Consider the following 21,341-nt stretch of genomic DNA (forward strand, 5'->3'; position numbering starts at 1 on the left):
CTCTTTGTTTCATTACTTCTGATTTCTGACATAAAGCTCATACAAGGGAAGGGGAGAAATGGAAAAAAGACAACAGCATCAAGTATCCAGGAACAGTCAGACTTAAAACAACCAAACTCATGTGTAAGACCCCAACTCAGAAGAACCTTCCCAAAGTATTATATTTACAGATGCTTATGTCCTGGGCGTGCACACATGCACCTTGGAGGACACTCAAATTTCCATGACATTTTGTGGAACCATATTGTCTCGTGTTTGCCTCGATCCATATACAGGAGGTGCAAGATGCAGGGTGCAAAGCTGCCCTCTCAGCACTTACAGTAGATCCCAGCTCTGAGAGACTTCACAGCACGTCCGGGTGGCACCACCTCCTTACAGAGGGTTTCACACAGATCAGGGGCAAGATCAACAAGGCACCTGCTGGAGAAGGCTTCTGCCAATTTGCACTGACTAAAAAGGCAATTGCTTCTTGTTAGACCCAACCTCAGCTTGCATGAACCTTAGCAGTTCCTTCACTGAACTGTGCTGCACCCTTAGTGAATTGGCCACTGAGGATTTGATCCTAAACGTAGCACAGCCTTTCAATTAAATTCCCCTTATGTGCTGAACCAGAAGCTTGCCAAGCAGTGAGAACACTGAAGCATTAAATAAAGAACATTTTCAGCAGTCAAGGCCAAGGTTAAAAGCATAAGGAATGTGAAGAGTTGTTTTTGCAGTGAATTTATTGTATAGGTGAAGTAATAAACCATTTGCATTTGAAGGATCTATAGCACAATAATGTAGATTAGTAGTGCTTCTGTTGATTTATTTTGGTTTTGTATAATTTTTTTTTAACACAGGGAAACTCAGTTTTGTCTTTAACAGGGCTTTGCTCATACTCTTTCAGCCACTGTGGCATTTGGGTGAAGGCAGTTGCTGTATGCTTGCAATTGTTGGCCCAGAGCAAGCCCTTTTTTCCCAAACTTCCAGCACTCCTTAAGGAAGGAGATCAGTTGACTGTCTTTTTACATTAATATTTCTGAAGTATCATTTCTTTAAGAACCTACTTAAAAAAACCCAAACTAAAACAAAACAAAAAACCCATTGAATTTTTAGACCAGGCTGAACAAGGCTTCCCTTTTTCCTGGGTACAAGGACACACAGGCTCTGGTACAGTCACTCAGAAGCAGAAGGCCCTATCTGCAGATGTCTGCATACCTGGGGTTCCACTAGCAACTACTCAGGCTTGCAAATTAAAAACCTGTCTAAAAACCTGACACTATTCATGCACACAAATGCTTTTAAGAATATGGGTTTGATCCAAAAGTCCATTAAGGCAAATGGAAAGACGAATTGATTTTCCACTGACTTTGTATTAGATGCTAAACTTGCAGCCAGGTCTAAAGACCATCTCATTCCCTCAGCATTTAAACCAAACCTATTCAAAGCCTCAATTTACAAATCCTGGCATTATAATGGGGCATTCAAATGCTGCTAGCAGATTCCCAAAATTAGCTCTTTGGTCTGTAAAATATGCATTAAGCATACCTTGGTGCCAATATAAACATCCAGCTGCAGGGAATTCTAAAAAAATCTCATTATAATTGGGCTCAACAAAAATAGGTTACCACTTGTGACTATTAAAGTGCGAGGGAACCAGAGGAATGAATGAGAAGGCAAAGCTGAGTGACCTCACTCAAATTCCTCTCTATCTGCTGCTTTTTGCTTGCAAAGCCTGCCTGGCAAGGTGATGATGGCTGACAGCTTTCCAGAAGACAAGGCACAATAAGATGGGAATTCATTGGCAGTCAGGGAAAATGTTAAGGTATGCAACAGGTGATCAAGAATCTGGCACTCTGAAACCAGGAAAAGATTAAAAGATGCTCTGCAAGGTGACAAATGGTACTGAGAGATATGAAAGTGTATGAATTTAAAGTTAGAGTACTTGAGCAGAGCAGCTGCTAAGTTGCTTGTGGCTTACAAAGCTGCAGAGCCCCAAAGGCTTCCCTCCACACAAGGACTGGCACAAAGGCCAGTCAGTTAAGCATCACTCTGGCAGTCCCTGTCCAGGCCAGGGGCTGGAACTAGGTGCTTTTTAATGTCCCTTCAAACCCTGGCCATTGTATGATTCTATGGGTCTAACCTAAAACGTTTATCTGTTCCCCAAACCAGCAGTGTGAGTTTGAGCCCTCTGCCCATTTGCAGTGTTGAGGCATGTGCTCTGTGAGGCAAAAACCACTTCTACGGGAACAACCTGAAAAGATATGGAAAGCAAAAGACTCAGAGGCAAAGAAGAGCCACTAAGTTTTTCTACCTTATGAAAAACATAAAACACATTAAAATTTTCAGTTAATAAACAGTATGAAAACTCTCTACCAGAACTGCTTTGGTAGAACCAAAACTGCTCTGTCTCTTTCTGTAGCCTTTTCTAAATACATAAAAATCAAAATTTAATGCAAGTCTGAGGCTGCCAGGTTTCCAAACTTGAGCAAACAATACCAGGTCAAGAGAGCATCCGATCCCAAACACTCCTATTCCTTCTCTCCCTGAAAGGTCCTGTGTAACGAAAAACTACTCTGTATTTAAGAATGCCAGGGATAGCTCTCCTCCATCAGCACATCACTGAGGACTTTCATGAGATAATTCCTTATCAGCTCTGTGTTTATCGTTGGCCATTGCTGTCCCAAGGAGCCCAGCATCTGCTGTGAGCTGCAGCAACAAAGTCAGTGCTGGAGCACGGACTTTGAATGGAGCCTTTAAAACACTGTTGATTGCAGCAGGAGATGGAGACAGACTCCCTGATTATGGAGTTCATTCCCTGAGAGTGCACAATACACTGTCTGTGCCGGGAGCTGTGCCTCACATTCACTGATGTTAGATCCCTCTTAGTAGGAGAAACCAGGGACTCAGGTGGTGTTTTGTGATATACCTGGATCTCACCTCTATTTTTCTGCAGTGTGTTGTGAACCAGGTGCTGAAAAAAATCCCTAAAAAAGTGGTTGACATAAGACAGAAAAGCAAAGAAGCCAGCATCCCTCTGTGCTGGGATTTTGGGCCCTGGTGGGCAGAGCTCTGAAGAAGAAAAATGCTGTAATGACATCTTCACTACTGTTTCATATCAAACATTCCCCCCAGATGATGGTGTATTTCAGTTTACTAATGGAAAGGGGGGAAAAAACCCTGTTCTGAGTGAAACTGAGTGTTCTGAGGAATCTCAGTCTCTTTTTGTGCTCTCACATCCTCTATATTCCCCTTGGAACAAATTATATGGAAATATTCAAATACTTGTTGTACTGATACTGGGAAGTGAGAAGATACGTCACAGAGGGCCTTTGCCAGGCAGAAATCCCAAAAGACACATGACTAGCAAATGCTTACATCCTGCTGACATACCCCTCTGATAATTTTTACAGCGTGTTGCTGAATGCCTGATGAGGATACAATGCCTGCTATTATGCTCAGCTCTCCCTGTTAACACATCTACACCAGTGCTACACTGGGTGACTGAAAATTGCCAAGGACAGTAGGACTTGAATGGACTAATGCTACTAATTTCCACAGCATCCAGCAGCTTAACTACACGCTACCCCCACAGTATTTTCCATTTCATTTAGCAGACCCTTTCTCACACATCAAAGGGGCAACTTTCAGGGTTTTGCATGAGCGACTTGGACACCCAGCAATCCATTTTAGAAGGTGTCTGGCATAGCCTGTTGAAATTTATTTTGTCAGAATATAGTTTTCTCTTCCTCACATACATTACAGCTGTTCTGAATGATCTCAGTCATGGGTATATCTACAACACATTCTCTGCTGCCAGGCAGAATAAATTGACCAGCTCTGTGGTTGACTATTACCATCACCCAAACGTGAAGTTGCTGCACGGATCACGGTGCTGTGCTTTACTTGCTGTATATATTTTCCCTTCCAGGGCTGAAAACATGAAGGCTTGCAAACACGCAGCTCTGTCTTTCACTGTCTGACTGCTGTGTTGGGCTGGGGATTTTTAGCTGGGTCTTTGTTGTTAACAAAACCTCAGACATTACTGACAAAAACTGAAATACCTTTGCCAAAATTTATTTTCAGTCAGAAAACCATTTTTCTCTGAATGTAGAGGTGGCCTGAGTGATAACAGTATAATAAAGAACCAAGTAGGGATCTAAATGCCAGACCTGCTTCAGTGCATAAATCACCATTAAACTGTGCTGGTTCTGTGGAAATTGGTTTTAACAGTGCATTTCAGCACAGACATAATAAAAAAGGATAGTCTTCCACCTCTGTTAGGCTGTGCAGGTTGAAGAGGGATTTGGGGTTTCATCCAGGAGACTTTGGTTTATCCTTTAGCCTGTGGGATGAACAAGCAGCCACTCGTTTCAGTGCTATCATGTATGGCATGGGGTGGTCTTGCAATTATCATAAAACCCCTAACTTAGACTCTGGTGGGTTCCAGCATACTTTAGGTACAAACAATAGATACAATAGAAGGAGAATCACTTAATGAATCCAAATCTAGGCTTAGGACTGAAGTCTGAACTTCCCAGCTGCTTTGTATGCAGGTATTCACCCTGCAGTCACACAAGCCAGACACAGGAGGTACGGTTACAGGGCACAGACTCCAACTTAGGCTCATTTGCGGACACCCTTGTCTTTTCCCTTTGCCTCCTGAGGTATCCCACAGAGGATGAGACCATGAGAGTTGTCTTTATCCCTTGCAGAGTTCTAATCAGATGACAAAGTAGGAAGGAAAATAATTAAAATATTTTTAGTTAGAGTCATGCAAAATTCATTTTTGTTCACTCAGGATATTCCTAACTATGACATGGTAGAACAGATTTTTTTTTTAAGAGTATTTCAACAATGTACGGATTTGAAAAAACTGACTTTTAAAATCCAATTTGTCATTTTTCATGGAGGCTTAATGACATGAACAGTTCTCATAAGCCTATTGCAGTGCAGTCTCCCAAGATGCTGGAAGACATCATCAATAACAAGTTCATCTGGGTCTGGCAAGGAAAAAAACACATCCAAACAATACATCTGTATGTAAGTTTCCCAACATTATTTTCTGAAAAACCAACAGTCCAGGAAGTAACGCAGTACAAACTAGAGAGAGAGTTTTTGAATACGTTGAGAGCTTTTAGAGAAAATAAAATTTTACCTCCAGACCTTCAGCTTGCATCCATCATTCTCCCAAGTAACTGAGATATTCTCCGGGTGAGGCTCCAGCACTTTCACTGTCAGCAGCAGACAATCCATGTGTAGGACTGTCCAGTCTGGTTACTTCAAATACATGCACTGTCTTGCATTAGGATCTAAAGTCCACCCCTGAAGTTAACAAGAATTATTTCGATTGACATTAATGGGGTTTTAAATCAAGCCCTGCTTCTTATCATCAGCTGCATAATAACTGTTTAATCCTTTAAGTGTCTGATTCTGCAAAATGCCAGCAATCTCTAGAGAGGTGTGGGGCAGCTCATAGCTTGTCTTTTTATTCTTCAACAACTGAATCACATACAAAAGTGTGTCTTAAAAGAAATAATAGATTAATAACAGAACTTGAGTGCCTCATCAGTCTCCCAAGCTTTTATGTTCCAAGAAACATTCAACTAAACCCGGTGGGCCTAATACTGAAGGCTTTATACAAGCCCATCTCCCTCTCAAATCCACAGCTAAGTAGCACCCAGCCCACAGTGAACAGATCATGAATTAAAGATTATTCTTCAGGAGAGCAACAGATGAGTCAACTTTTCTAGTAATTTAGGGTGTTCCTTCAAAAAAGGGGCTGCTGTCATGTGTAGAAATGACACTGAATGAGAAACTGGCTTTCAGAGAACTCTCAAGAAATTGCTATTGAAAATCCTCAGCAGATTGCACCAAAGTCAGCATCTACCTGCAGCTAAGAAAGGGCTCATCTCTGCAAAGAAAACCAGCAAGACTGTTTTTCCAGATTTCACTGAGCAGAGCTACAACATGGCTCTGCTGAAAGATAGAAAAGCCAAGGCCAGCCCTGGTGGGTACTGAGCTCAGTCTTGTTACTGTGGTACTGTGGCCAGATTTACTGGGGTCATGGCAAGGGACAGATTAAAGACAGGCTAGCTCCCACTCACCCACACTTCAGTGTGTCCTTCAGATCAGCTGGACAGGTGTGTCACTGCCATCACAGCTGCAGCCATCATTAGTACAGAAAATATTGAGACAGCTATTGAATCTACCAAAATCGTTACTGTTTGCCATACAGACACATCAAAAAGCCATCAGCTGGTCTCTCTCAGCTTTTAAGGGATCATCTTTTAAAAATTCAGAATGCCAAATAATACTGCCAATTAAGAGCTGCAGTCAGGCAGTCCCCTCTAGAGGGTTAGCAGAAAGAGACTCTACTCAGGTACCCAATACACTGAGAAGAGCTGGGATTGGTCCAAGTTTTTACCAGCCTCCTTACCAGAAGCTACATGTTCTATAACGGTTCTTTACTTTTTAATTTATTTCCTTTTTTGCCTCAAAAGGGTGAGATGAGCGTGGCCCTGGGGACAGACACCACCTCCACCTCTGCACAGCACTGTCCAGCAAAGCCCCAGGCACCAAGCTCCACTTCTGCCTGAACACAGTAACAAGAGGTGCTACATTCTTCTCCACTGCCAGATGTGGCATTTGTTGCCAGCAACTCTAATTATGTTTCCAGACATAGAAAACCGCTAACATATTTGTTAATATGTTAGTAGGGATATTCACACTGTAATTTAATAGAAAGATAACTACTGCATTTTCTCACTGCATGGAGTACACCTTGCCTCTCCGCACCGTGTATCTACTAAGCTACCTTCAAATAAATTTCATTTATCATGCCTTCATACAAATCCCATTACTTGCTCAACAAACAGTTTTGTTTTCCTGTCTGGGCAACCCTCCAAACACAGGCTGCTGTGTATGCTTTTGTAATTACCGATACACTGTATAAGGAACTATGGCATGTTTCTGACAGACTAATTAAAGGCAAAGAACAGCCTTCCCGAGACCTTGATTCAATTGTTATTCTCTCCTTGGCTTCCCCTGTGATCTCAACCAAGCGATGTAATCTCTCCACGCTTCATCTCCCCACCTGTAAAACAGGGATGGGAACCTCTCATCTGCCTCACCTACTTACGAGATGAGATCTTCATACAACGGCCACATTCTCAACTAACCCCTGTAATATCTGCGTGGTTTAACAAAGACATGGGGCAAGCCCAAGCCTTCCGCATTTTGGTCCCACTTAAGTCCCTAAACGGAATCCCGATGGCTGTCGGGTCACACGGGGGCTGCTGCCACTCCCCTGCCCAGGAGGGTGTCAGCAGCCAGGGAATGACTGCAAACCTCAAGCTCTGGAGGCTCCTAAAGAAGTATTTAAATCATGACTGGAAACCTAAAAACCACCTCTTCTTCAAGTCCGTATTTTAGGCTAAATCATAAATTTTCTACAGCTCAGCTGTCATCTGGTTTTCTTGCACAGTAACACTGAGAGGCAGTAACTGTTACCCTCACTGAGAGCCAGGAGGGAAAAGAAGAGGGATTTTAAAACTTAGTTACAGAAATTCCTGTGGGTTTTGCAATATCTTTGTGCAAATTAAAAGGAAACAGCTGTCATTTGAAACCAAATGTCATGTGAACTTGCATTAAATATTTCTTGCAAATATAGAATTTGGAGGAACAGTTAAAGTTGAAATATTAAAGCTGCCTCCAACACCACTTGTCTCAGTTAACTAGAGTTCTATCACTGATCCATTAGAACAACACAGCTTTTCTTGACTAAGCACAATTTTTACCCAATTTGCACCATTTAAGCCCTATTGTACATGCATAATATTAACAATAGTAATAATAATTATAATTGGGTGGACAGATAATACTATTCAATTTCAGAACTAGAAGAAAAAACGTATCTTCTCAGAAGCAGCAGGAGATAGGCAAATATTAACATAAAAGCAGAGGTTGAATTCTCTATCAACTGTCATGTGGAGAAGCATTCAGTACTATTATGTCTATTTAATCGGCTAAGTATATGACCTTTTGTTCTTAATACTTTTATCATCCATTTGAATAAGATGGCAATGTTTGCCTAATATAATTTCCTTTATTTTATGGGGATTGATTGTGCTAAAGAAGGGTTAATGCATACAGGCTAGGCTGGGAGGTCTAATTTTCTCTATTCTCTCTTCAGGTGTAGAGGAGATGAAGATTGCTGCTGATAGAGAATAGGAATTGAAATAAGGTGAGGCAAAAATGAACAGTGACATTATACAGGCTAAATGCTGTCTAGAGATCTGTATGTTAATCTAAGCTTTATTAAGAGGTAGACTAAGTGAAACCCCACAAAGTGGGGTCCTGACTTCAAAGGATGATTTTTTCTGAAATAGATTAAGACACCAAAAGAAAAAAAACTCATTTTCCCAACACAATACTGGTATTTTTATCAATTTTATAACAATTTGGCAAATGTAACCATGTAGTATGCTATCTGGACAGCACAAAGACCAAAAAAATTAGAGACTATGTGGAGAGCACATTTGGAAGAGCTTTTGCAGCTCCTAATAAGCCAAAGGGGAAGTACATTCAGTAATGGTGTTTCCAAACAGGATATCCATAACCCTGACAAATGGGAAATTGGGAGTCCCCTGGAGCAACCCAGAGACTGTGGCTGTGGCAGGTAAAGCACTCCAGCCATAATGAGCTGCTACACTGAGCCTTGCCTAAGAAGAAGTGTTTTTGCTTCTTCAAGCTGTCTGTTTTTCCCCCTACACTTCAAGCCTGAATAATACTGATTTTACTCTGCCCATCTTCAACCAGGTGCAGCCTCACTGTCTTCAGCTACAGCCTGAGCGAGGAGCCTTCAGCTCCAATGTCCCTTCCATGCAACCTGCCTGCTCCAAAGCTATGCCTGGGCTAATAACTGAAGACATTACCATCCTTCAGATAAATTCAGTCTCAAAACATATTTCTGGATCCCTTCTTAGCAGGCTTTTTCTCTCACCAACCTAAATAAAGCAAGAAAATAAGGCAGGTTGTAAATGATGCCAAAGCGGAGCATGGAAGGAGTGCCTGTGCCACCCCAGCCTGGCAGACAGGTCTCCCCTCTTTGCTGTTGGAACTGCTGGAGGCATTTACAAGGTGAACAGGACACAAATACAATAGCAAGAAATGTACTTTGTAGTCAAAGTTTTCCACCACCTTAAACTTCCAGGCTGCCATGTACTGATGACAGATAATATAACACCAAAACTCACAGGTGTCACCAACACGCTCCATATTTAATGTCCTGTTTCCGGAAAAATTGGTGCCTTTAATACTTACCTCTGGACAAATCCACATTAGCCTAGTTTCTAGAGAAGCAGAAAACACAAGAGATCCAATTCTGCTTTCCCAGAAATGTTTCCATTGACTTTGAGAAGCCTATAGAGCCCATGCAAAGGAGGACTAACTCCGTTTCCATTAGAATATAAACTCAGTGTTTTAAAGAGAAACAATGTCTATGTACAATAGGAAGAATTATATTCCTCCAGGCACTGTCTGCTTTTGCTGTAAAAATCTATGACCTTTGGAGCTTCTATTAACAGTGATGTTATTACACCTGCATGTTTTTCAAAGTAAAAGATTTATGTAAAGCTGGTGATTTGAAAGGAGGACTCCAGTGAACAAGTACCATTTACATTAAGGTTTGTCATTAAATGTTACTGCTGTTTCCTTCAGAACACTGTAGAGGTTAAAAAGACATTTTGCTTCAGCTGTTACACTGACAAATGAATTTTCCTTTTACACAAAGAACTGCTTAGGAGACAGCAAAGCATGATGTGCAGCTTCTGCACTCGTGCCTTCTGCACTGAAACTGCTCCAGGAGTTGATTCCTGCTGGTAAACACTGCAGTCTTGAGGCAGAGGGTACCAGCTGAGCCCCTTGGCAAATTTAGAGAGCACATTTCACTACAAAAGAGATTTTGACCTCAACAGCCCCATTCTTCCACCTCTTTGTATACAAAACCCAGTTGACCCAGTAGCATCAAGTAGCTCTGCTGCACTGACAGAGGAAAGAGGGAGCAAGAGGCAGAGGAGAGATGAAAGATTTTGTGACACAGTAATTTCCAGGGTGGAAACAGCAGACTTACCTGTAGCTACCACTGCAACTTTTTTATATTATGAAAGCCGAGTAGGAAGAAAGTGAAGAAGCTGAAACACAATAGCTGTATGGAAGTGTGCTGATAAGAAAATGACTGGCATTTCTGGGGAAGATTACTGACATTTTCACCATGCCTATTTTGTCAATCTTGAAAAGGCCTAACGTGTATCAGGCATTTAATGAATCATGCAACACATCACCTTGTGAACTGAAAGCAATCAAGATCAGGCAAATGGGGATAGATTTCAATGAACATGTCATCAGAAACACCTTACTTGATGAAAGCATGCGTAGGTTCGTGTCAGAGCAGCACTGAAACTATCCCACTAAAGGGTACCATGCAAAGGCTGATGAAGAAAATCAAATGTGAGGGAGAAGGGAAAGCCCTCTAAAGATGAAGTTGAAAATTAAACCTTTATACAGCCAGAACCGTCCCTGTAGCTCCTCTCTAAGCAATGATCCTCATTTGCAAACTACACTTTTCAGTGTTTAATACTGTGACCACTTCAAATGCTGCCAACTCTGAGTCTGCTCAGTGCTACAGAAACTTACCCACTTTGCTGGAAAGATTTCTAATGGTTAGAGTTTTCTCCTTCTTAGCTGCAAATCTTATCTTAAAACTTAGGCATTGCCTAATAAGCCTAGAAAGCTTATTAGATAAGACATAACTTCATTAGGAAGGTTGCTAGCATACTGATCAAATCAGGAGACCGGAGGCAAATTCAGATGAAGGTTTCTATGAATTTAAGGATACTCAGTTGGCCTAATTTGTTCATTCTCTCTTAAGTAAGACTTCATTTATTTCAGTCTCTTAGATCAAAACCTTTCTTCTCTGTGTCTTACAAACACCCTTTGCTTTATTTATAATGCTGCCTTAATAACAAACACTCAGAGCTGTTGAAACACATCTGCAGAAATATGCAAATTATTGCCCGGTGCAGAATGTGATGTTTTCAACCAAACCAGATATTTTATTTCCCCAGCACAGAACCAGAACAATTCTGGCCACGTGCGAAGAAAATCAAAACAGTTAGAAAAAGGAAGTGCCATTTCACCCCAAAGGGCAGTGAGCAATATGTGGGGCAATCCGTGGTACTGTCTCACATTCACCCACTGCTCAGATATCAGGCAATATGCTTGTAGCCTGTTAAGTCTCTGTAGTATAATTTTTACAAATAATCAATATCTGTTCAGGTGGAAATTAGATCTAAAATGCCTTCATTCCCAAAACTAGTGTCCTAGTGCTGGAGAGGGAATTTTGACAAGGGCATGGAGTAACTGGGCAAGGGGAGAATGGTTTAAACTGAAAGAGGGTAGATTTAGACTAGATATAAGGAATGTTTTTTTACAATGAGGGTGGTGAAACACTGGAACAGGCTGCCCAGAGAGGCTGTAGATGCCTTATCTCTGGAACTGTGCAAGGCCGGGTTGTACTGGGCTCTGAGCAACCTGACCTAGTTGAAGATGTCCCTGCCCATGGAACGGGGGCTGGACTAGCTGACCTTTAAAAGTCCCTTCCAACCCAAACTATGGCATGATTCTAAGTCACAGACCTGCCAGTTGAGAAACATTAGCTACAGTCACCAAGCTAACAAGTAAGGGAAACCCACCAGTAACTCTCCTTCTGCCAGTACTGTGAATCTAACCCTGAAAAACAAGTGCTGTTGTTAGATGCACCTGGTCAGTGGAAGGTGTCCCTGCCTATGGCAAGGGGCTGGAACTAGATGATCTTTAAGGTCCCTTCCAACCCAACCAATCTTTGATTCTATGAAGGTTAGATGGCTGATTTTAGTACACTGGAGTAATGACCTTAAAAAACGAAAGCCCAGTGCTCCAAGGGCAGCACAGAGCACACTGGGCAAGACACTGAACCAGGATTAAAAGTGCCCACAGAAAGTGAGAGGATGCTGATTCATTGATGTTCACACAGTACTAGAGATCCTCTGATTGAAGGCTGTACAGAAGTATACAGAATTATTAACTACAGAGACACTAACTGTGAATTTATGAATAATGAAGAAAGCAGAGGAAGAACAACCATACAGTTCAGTTTCCCTAATCACTGCCTCTCCAGCATTCACCCACACTGTCAAGATTGGCAGTTGGCAACTGCAGCTAATATCTTATGTAAAAAGGACAGAGATTTAGTATTACAGCATTCCCCATACAAGCCTCAATTTGGCAATTTATTCAAGTTCACTCTTGAAGCTCTCACTTGACTACGAGCTCTGCTGAATGAAGGTCTCAGCACCCAGCAGCACATGAAGCCAGGGCAACACAGAAAGCAGCAGAGCCCAGGAATCATGGCGAGGGGTGCAACAATCCTTAAAACACTAACGAGAGCCTCATTCAGTACAGCTTGAAGAGCCTCACAGCTGAACAGCACCCTGGTGATGGCCAGCCCTTTGATGCATTGAAGCATACATTTAAATGTGCTCTGTGTTGCTAGAAGGTAGCAGGGCTTTCACTGCTGGTTTTCACTTGAGCCTTCCTTATATCCTTACCTGTTGCACGTGTCTAATCAGCTTGTGACATCTCACCAAGGCTCCTAACCTGGGAATGTGAGCACAGACTTTTTAAACAGCAGTAATGGAGAGGTGTGTCTCACAAGCAATCAACTCATCAAAAAAGGGTCAAAAGGGAGAGTTCAGGAAGCAGACAGCAGGAACACCTGAAAAATGCAATTCTATCCTATATAAGACTGAAAATTATTGCATTGAAAATTATTACACAAGTAATAATTAAGAGGTTCCTTACCATTTGGTGGGGAGACGGAACTATAAACCTTATTTATGACTGCAGTGGCTATAATAGACTTCGTTTTTAGGTTTTATTAATCCCTTCGTAGTCCCACGTTAACAGGAAGGAATCTCATCTCTGTTCCATTTTAAACTGATTTAGAATACATGACTTAGTGCACACTGCTCAAATGTAGGGGCATAGCTTAGAAGCCATTACTTACAGAAGCAGCTGGCAATGATAAAACAACTATTGTACTCCTGTGACAGGGGTTGACAGCATAATGCAATTTTTAGGACTTCCATTTTGGGTTCGCTAGGATGTCTGCAATTGCAAGGAAAAACAACCAAGCAAGAGAAATGGTATTCTGCCAGTGTTTTTCAAGGCTTTTATCAAAAGATACAGAATTATCTAAGAAGGACATGTTTTCCATATGAGCTTAAATATTAATTTATATGGCTATCTACAGAGATCACTGCTTATCAGATCACAGTGTCTCAACAGGCAGAAGCATTAAATATTCCAAATTCAGGGAAATCCTGTGTTGTTCTGGGTTTAGCCTTGAACTGGTAGTAAATGTTCAATTCTTTTAATGGTGATCACTGTATATCAACCCAAATCATGAAACCACCATGAGGCTTTTACAGAAGCTAAAAATGAGAATTTTCTTCCTTTGAAACATGCCTTAATTCTGAATACAGCACCACTCTACTTCACAAACCTGCTTATTTATACACAATGTCAAGTGATTAAAATACAGCCCAAGCTCCAACATCTGACTTTCTGCAGGATTTTACTGTTCACAACCCTTCAGAATCAGTCCTGATAAAAACCACCCAGCTTACACCCTATTTCTCCTTTTCCACAATCAAACAATCCTGTTGAGGGTATTTCAGACTTAGACAATTACTGACACACCAAGGACGAGAAGTTGAGCCAAGCTTCTGCACTCCACTTCTGAGACACTGGCAGAGAGGGCAAAAATAGACCAAACTGGAAATTATAGAGCCTGCATCAGCCTCCCTGTGGATTTTATTTGGGCCACGGAACATTTTTTTTTTCCTCATTATATTGGGAAAGGGGCAGGGGGGAATAGAAGGAAGAGATAAAAATTTTTCCAGTTTTCAGAACCCAAATGGAGCTTCAAAACGAGAAACTCAAGAAGCCCTTCCCAGCATCAGCTGAGAGCACAGGACCCGCATATTAAACATTTTTGTGCAGCAGTTATTTTATGTCAGATTTGCACTTTGAAATTCTCCACGGTGCGGGCTGCCCGAAGCATTATTTACAGCAACCCTAGAAAACACACCTTCACCTCTGTCCTGCACCACAGCTTCAAAAATGAGCCCACGAAGGAAGCACAGGCTCCTCTCACCACCTCCAGAGTACCCCATCGAAAGACCATTTAATTCAGTGGCCCTCTTACCTTATCAGTGGCAAGCAAAGGATGGACTTGGCTACATGAATACAGCGAGGAACATCAGCACCACCAAAAGATGCTGAACTAAGACAAATGCTGGGTTTCAAATTTAAATGTGCAGATCTTAAATGGGTCTTTGATGGCAAAGAGGTCCATCCAAGCCTTAAGGCCCAAAACCTAGATCTTATGTAAATCCCTGCAGCACATAAGATCTGAAGAAGTACAAATGATACACGGATGAAGTAGGAGTGCAATATACAAAGGATCTTGTGAAATACTCCAGTCAAACCTTCAGTGCCGAGTGGCTGCTGAGTGAGGGAAAGGACGAAGAAAGCAGATTAAGACCCAGTCAGATGATTCAGTCTGGTTAAACGATCTATAAGCTCAGTAACAAGAAAAACACATTAGCATTTCCTCACCAATCCTGACCCCTCAAAGCCTGCAGAAGCCAGGAGCAAACACTATCACAGTGAGCCATTGCAGTGGCTGCCTACAGCCAGGGCTGAGGGACAAAAGCAAAACCAGGAGACATCACTTTTAAAACACAATTAGAAGAATTTAAACATTGCTTGATGGAATGATGCACTGTTCCATGTAATTGCTTGCTTGATAAAGAGCAGGCAGTTACGGGTCACATTTTTAGCCTTGAATTATTGCCAAACTGAGTTATTTTGTGAGGTAGAACTGAATCAGCAGTTCACTTACAAAAATTAAGCCCTGGAGAATGTGAAACAGTGAAATATTTCTACTCATTAAAGAAGCTATTGGTGCTGATAGTCAGCATACAAACACAGCCCAGAAAGGTGGAATATTTATGTGTCCAAATCACTTTTCCTGAGATTCATCTGATATGCAAATTGGCTACTGTTTGATAGCATCTCTTAAATTTACCTCCCTCACAAATTTAGAGCCATGTCCTAATCACTGTTTTCCACCACAGGGCCACAGTGCTCACACAACAGTACCTGACTGGGGCTCTCGGCATCACCCCTGTGAACCTTACTCTAAAATCAAGCAGTAAAGACAAAGGTTATTTCCGCACCAGATACAGTGTAAAAATTTAGGCGTCATTCAGTGGTGCACAGAAACAAACATCGTGGTTGCAGTCCCACTTGCCATGTACATGTTCTGATCCTCCAGACACAGCATTACTTCACAGTCACAGAAAATTACTGCAACGAACTGATGGCTGGATACTGTTGTTCTTGTCTGTGTGCCTGGCCCAAGGGAACAGCAACAGATGCTGTAACATATTTGATTTGTGGTTAAATCCACATCTGACAGTTGCACATCCTTCAGAAAATAAAAAATTCGTGTCCATACATATGAGTAAATTACTTTTGGAACATATAGAATAAAATAATCTGGGACACTTTACATAGATAATAGCAGCAAAAGTAATTTACTCCACAAATAAAAATTGTATATATTTCCCTCTATGGTGCAAATTCATTTCCCACGGGATATTATTAGCCTGAGTTGGAATATGTGCAAATTTTAGTTCCAAGACAATTACATGTTTTAGAGCTGGTATTTCACAACTCATCAAAAGCAGAGACCAAAGCTTTTGACACTTTAAAAGGTGGTGTCTCATTCTTCCAAAGAAAATTACAATGTCCCTTTCTAACTTTCAGAGATACTGAACCATCAGACTTCACTTTCAATTTTGTCACAGTTCAGAAAAAGCTGTGCAAAGTAATTTGTAAGTGTTTCTAGAGTTTATTTTAATTTCTTCCCTGTCTCCTTGGAGCCTCTGTGACTACTGGAGAGTAGTTTTAGAAGTGGAACATTACTGATGTAAGTTGAGAATGATGCAAATTTGAGATTAATCTTAAATCCATGCTAACAAGTCTTTATATCACACCTCAAGTGTGTACCTCTTATTCTATCTGTTAAATGCTCAGCATCTTGGGAAGAATACTTCTCCATATGTATGCCCAACCATGCCATTATTACATTTAGAAATCAGAATCCATGAGTTTAGAACAGACAGTAATGGAAAATAAACCCGCTAAAGAGGAAAAAGTGTAAAGTGGCAGAAGCACATTACCCTACGGAAAAATTTATGAGTATAAGAAAGATCAAATATATTTATTCTTGTAACTCTTCCATGCTGACAGACTGTCAGGACCCTAGCTGCATCCAGCCCTCGAGTGAAGGACGTGTCACAAAAGGGAGTTCTGCCCAGCGGAGACTCGAGTCCAGAGCAGGACCTGCAGGGTCATGAACAGTTCCCTGGTCTCTCCCACCTCTGTCCCCAGTGGTCCCAGTTTGGCTGTGCTTCAAAGGTAACAGCTGAACAGGATCACAGGAGCAAAAGCATATCCCAGAACAGAACACACTGGATTGGAATAATGCATTTGCTATTGTGGAAATTCCAGTGCTATTTTTAATACCCAGTATTAAGCACGCTTATGGGTATTTCCATTTCCAGCACAGTTATTACTGTTCAATTGCTGTTAATGTAAATGGCCAGTGCTGGTTAATGCCAAGCCATGTGATGAAATTATTTCCTTTCTCATCTGGGTTCCTGTAGTCTTAAATAAATAAAAAAAGACACCGTTGAGATCACAGCTGAAACATTCATCCTGATCCCCAGCAAGAACACACAATTTGGAAGAAATCTTTGTTCTTAGAATAAAGTACATCACAGGCATTATCCTCTCTATCCTACCTAATGCGTAGTGGATAATACTACAGTTAAAAATATTAATGAAAAATGACTAATGGTAACTAAATGATTCACTTAACTTGGCTCCCTCTGTAATGTATTCTTCATATGACAGGCATTTATTAGCTCTCACTGATGACTCCACAGACACCCTGCTATGCACAGAGTGCCTGTCTACACATTAAAACTTAATGCACAGAGCAAGAATTATTGATGTTAGCTCTATTCTAAAAGGGCATATCAGCAGGACTTTTTTTTCCCCTGCCATGGCTTTATTTTCCTTAGCTACTGAATAATCACAGATTTTAAATTTTACTAGATGCTAGTGGTCAAAAAACCTCTTAATTTCACCAAAATTGCTGTCTTTTTGTGTGAGGTTTTTGGGGTTTTTTTACAGACATGTTAAAATAAGTACACAAGTGATGCTTCAAGATTAAAAAAAAAACAGCTTGGGAATCCTAGTGCTTGCACGTTGTGAGCTGTCTGTATGCCTGGGGAAGCAGCAAGTCTTAATGGACCTTATGTTTTCCTTGGGATTTCAGCACTTGCAAGAACAGTCAAAGGCCGATAATTAATGGAGCCAAACACTGCATGAAGTCGAATACTGCCTTGAACACGAACATACAGTTGTCTTCACTTAATTGAATGTATTTATAGGCTCTGACTGAGCAGGAGCTGAGTGCTTTGCTTCTGCACTGATCTGATCAAGCACCTCACATGCCAACGTAACAACTCTGCTCTGTACATACTGTCTCCACCCTGGATGCTGCTGATATCCCTAAACCCCAGGCCTAGCTTTTAACACTGCCTGGTGCCCACCAAGACTGATGTTAATGAATGGTTTAACTGCCTTCTAGAGCCCCTGAGTGAGATTTTCAAGTGCCTAAATCCTAGGCACTTGGGAATCTCAGAAAACCCATGGTATTTCAGTCTTTTGGGAAAACCAACATCAAGTGACTATCTCTAATTATCTAATTATCTAAAAACCAATAAATGTTCCCCTTCCTCCTGAGCTAAACAAACCTCAGGCATGATACACAGCTTTTTAATGGTACTTGGCCATCACTGAAGGAGATCCTCTGGTCCCCTGGGACAGTTCAGGTCTCTTTGGTGCAGCACAGCAGCAGTTCCTGAGTGCCAGCACACCCAGGATCAGGGATGGAACCCTGGAGATCTCATGTTTTGCTGCTGGGGAAGGTGGGTGGTCAGCATTTCTCTTCATACCTTTGACAGCTGGACCACAGAGCAGCACTTCCTGCAGCTGGACAGATCCTGCCTGGAAAGATGCAGCTGGAATCTGTCCCACAGCAAACCTCAGTCAGACACATCTGGATATTGCTGCTGCCTTGCAATGACCTACAAGAAGGCACCCAGTTGTGGCTGCTTCAGGCCAGCCCTCCACTGCCCTGAACCTGGTGTTAGCCTCATGCCAGTGGAAAGTGGGCAGAGTGCATGCAGAATGATGCTGCTTGGATTTGGCAGACTAAGGCACCTGGTCTGCAGTCCTTCCCTACTCAAGGAACTTCATAAAGCCTCCACATCAAATGGAAAAGAAAATAAGCCTCCAAGTTGAGTAGCTGAAGGGCTCCCCCCATTTCTTTCCCTCTGAGTGGAGAGAGAAAAGCAAGCACTTTCCAAAGTGCTTGAGTGCCCGTCCCCAGTACTTAACCACCAGAAACCTGAATGAATCACACACTTTTCTAACTGCTGTAACCAGGCTGGAAATAGACTTCAACCTAAGACACACAAGTTTTTCCCCTAAGCCTAAATATAATTTCCATTAACACTCTGTGCTACACTCCCTTAATAAAAATGGCAGCTTAGACCAGATATAGCAAGGGCCTATAATATTTTAGCTATGTTTTAACAAAAGAGAGGTCAATAGGCTATTTACCATAATCTATTTTCAGGTTTCATGAAACTACAAGAATAAGAAATAAATCAAGCTTGGCCTTTATGATCAGGAAAGAATGACTTTCTGTGCATTCTTCTTTTAAAATAGCTGAATATGGAAGGAAATGGAATGATTTGTTAAATGGGTATGTTTGATAAGGGAATATTAATGCATTTTCCAATAATAAAAGTGAAGAATGCTGTTGCAGATAGACATTCCTTTTCATTTTTACTGCACAGACAGTGCTTGATTACAGTTTAGGGAAATGAACTGAAAGAACAGATGTACTATTTTTTTTGATAGGTAGTCAGAAGGGTATTTTACAGAATCTGAGAAGAGTTGGAAGGCAGATGATTCAAAGGATAATTGAAGAATGATATTTGAAGGGGTTACATTTGTGCCCTCGGGCATTAAACATAGGAGACTTTTTTAATTCTCAATACAGGAGTTCGCACGGCTGCAAAACAAATGAACACACAGAATAATTTTGTTTCAGAGATATGCAGTAACTGCTGATTAGCAAGAAGGGAATTTTCCACAATACTGGGAAATGGCAACATTTCATCTGAAGTTATTTAGAATAAGCCAGATGTTATTCAGTGTAATATTCATCAACATTTGCTATGTTATAGTATCATATTTTCAGTCATTTCAGAATGGAGATCAAAAGCATTTCAGGGTAACACAGGCAAAAGCAAGAATGTGCAGAAACAGCCCCAGGTGCAGGACTCTGGCTCTCTGGCATTGGGACTCAGATGCAAAGGTCCTCTGCAGCATGTTGGGACACAGATCACACCTGGCATGTGCCTCTGGGGACTGAGGCTGCTGGTGAAAGCTGTCAGAGAGGTGGCAATGCCCCCCCTCCACACTGGACCAGACCTACATAAAGCACAAGCACCTCTGTCCCCCACTCCTGCTGCAAGCTGGGACTCCCTCATCAGGGCATAAGGGATATCCAGGGTAGTGACAGTACTTTATTCAAGATACATCTTTGGTGTCAATTTTAATATCAGATTCCAGAAAAAGAAAAAAAAAGTACCTTTCTAAGGGTTTCAGCCCTCACTAATGTGTGCCCTGGACAACAGGGCAGTCTCTTTAAAACCCCTCCAGGTCTGATACTCCCACATCCTGCTTAACAGAGACCACATTAATCCTTTTCAATAAAAACCAGATATATCAATTAGCAAATTTCAGTGGAGCACACACCCTACATCCACATCATTGACACGTTAGTGCATCATGATTAATGTTTTGCATTTCATGCCAATTGAATTCCTAATGATTAGCCACTTTATTCTGAGCTGAAACAATTACTCTTCCCACTGAGAAATAGTTGTTTCAGCTCAAAGCTCGGCAGCTGGAGTACAGAAAAGCCATCTATAGCCAGTCATGCAAGTACATCTTGTGGAATCAAAATGCAGGTTTACTAATGCGTATTTTGTATGCATAATGAAGCACTGGGCATACAAAACCATCCCTTTTCAAGACTGGTACAAAATCTGTTGGCAGGACTGAGCACATCCCTAATTCATGGATTTCAGCAGCAGTGGGGGAATGCACACACTCACGTTCATATTTGTGCATGAGAAAGCAGTTTGCCCTTGGTCTATAAAGGCCTTCACACAAACACTGGTTCTCCCTGAAGTCATTTAGATGAACATTTCAGACTCAGTATATATTGGTGGAGGCTGCAGTGACAAAGATATATGTCAGAAAAATCAAACGGGTACATTTTGATTTAGATAATTATAGAAAGGAGCAAATACTTGGCTTGCCTTCAAGAAAGTGAGGAATTTAAGAGACACATCACATGGCAGCTGTGTAGTTTTGGTAAATGCACAATTTAACTTGTAACCAGTAATTACACTTGTCATTTTTTATGATCATAACACTATGCAGGCAATAATCATACCACCAATGTGCCCCTGAGAAACAGATAAACAGGCATAACTGTTACAGGCATTTCAAGTGTATCAGAGACACAACGACCTGATGACAAAAAGCACCAATGGCAGATCTGACACTAGAATATACGGTGTGCTGACGGTGCAAACTGGCTCAGGCATTGGCTGAACATCCTGCAGCACAGCAGGAACAAGAACTACACCTTGCCAGGCCGCTGCTGCTGTGACTTTGATGTGGTGCTGATCACCATATCATCCTTTAGATGGGGATTCAAGGCAAGCATTAATGCTGCCACACTCGGAGACACGGGCGGCAGTACGCAGGGCTGAGTATCACTGAACAGACGGGAGTTCTCTGGGAACAGTTGCTCAGTGTAGTATTTATAACACAATCAGAGCTGCTAACAATGTGAGTGGAGCATTTCCCTAAGTCTCTGAAACTAAGGGACCGTCTCTAAGGCAAACTAAGCCACGGGGGAGTCTTTCTGTGACTTCTGTAGCCACTGAATGAGACTCCTCTTATGTGTGATACAACGGGCTGCTCTGACATCTGCAAAAAGATCTCTGTTGACTTTCAAAATACATCAGACC

At 41.6% G+C, this 21,341-nt stretch overlaps 1 protein-coding gene across 3 annotated transcripts in view; it reads right to left on the reverse strand.

The window, feature by feature from the left end:
- CHST11 (carbohydrate sulfotransferase 11) overlaps positions 1-21,341 on the reverse strand; it is a 167,964-nt gene that overhangs the window by 57,955 nt on the left and 88,668 nt on the right. The gene's annotated exons all lie outside the window — the stretch shown is intronic.

The sequence above is a fragment of the Aphelocoma coerulescens genome, chromosome 1A, assembly GCF_041296385.1.
Source record: "Aphelocoma coerulescens isolate FSJ_1873_10779 chromosome 1A, UR_Acoe_1.0, whole genome shotgun sequence".
Lineage (NCBI taxonomy): Eukaryota > Metazoa > Chordata > Aves > Passeriformes > Corvidae > Aphelocoma > Aphelocoma coerulescens.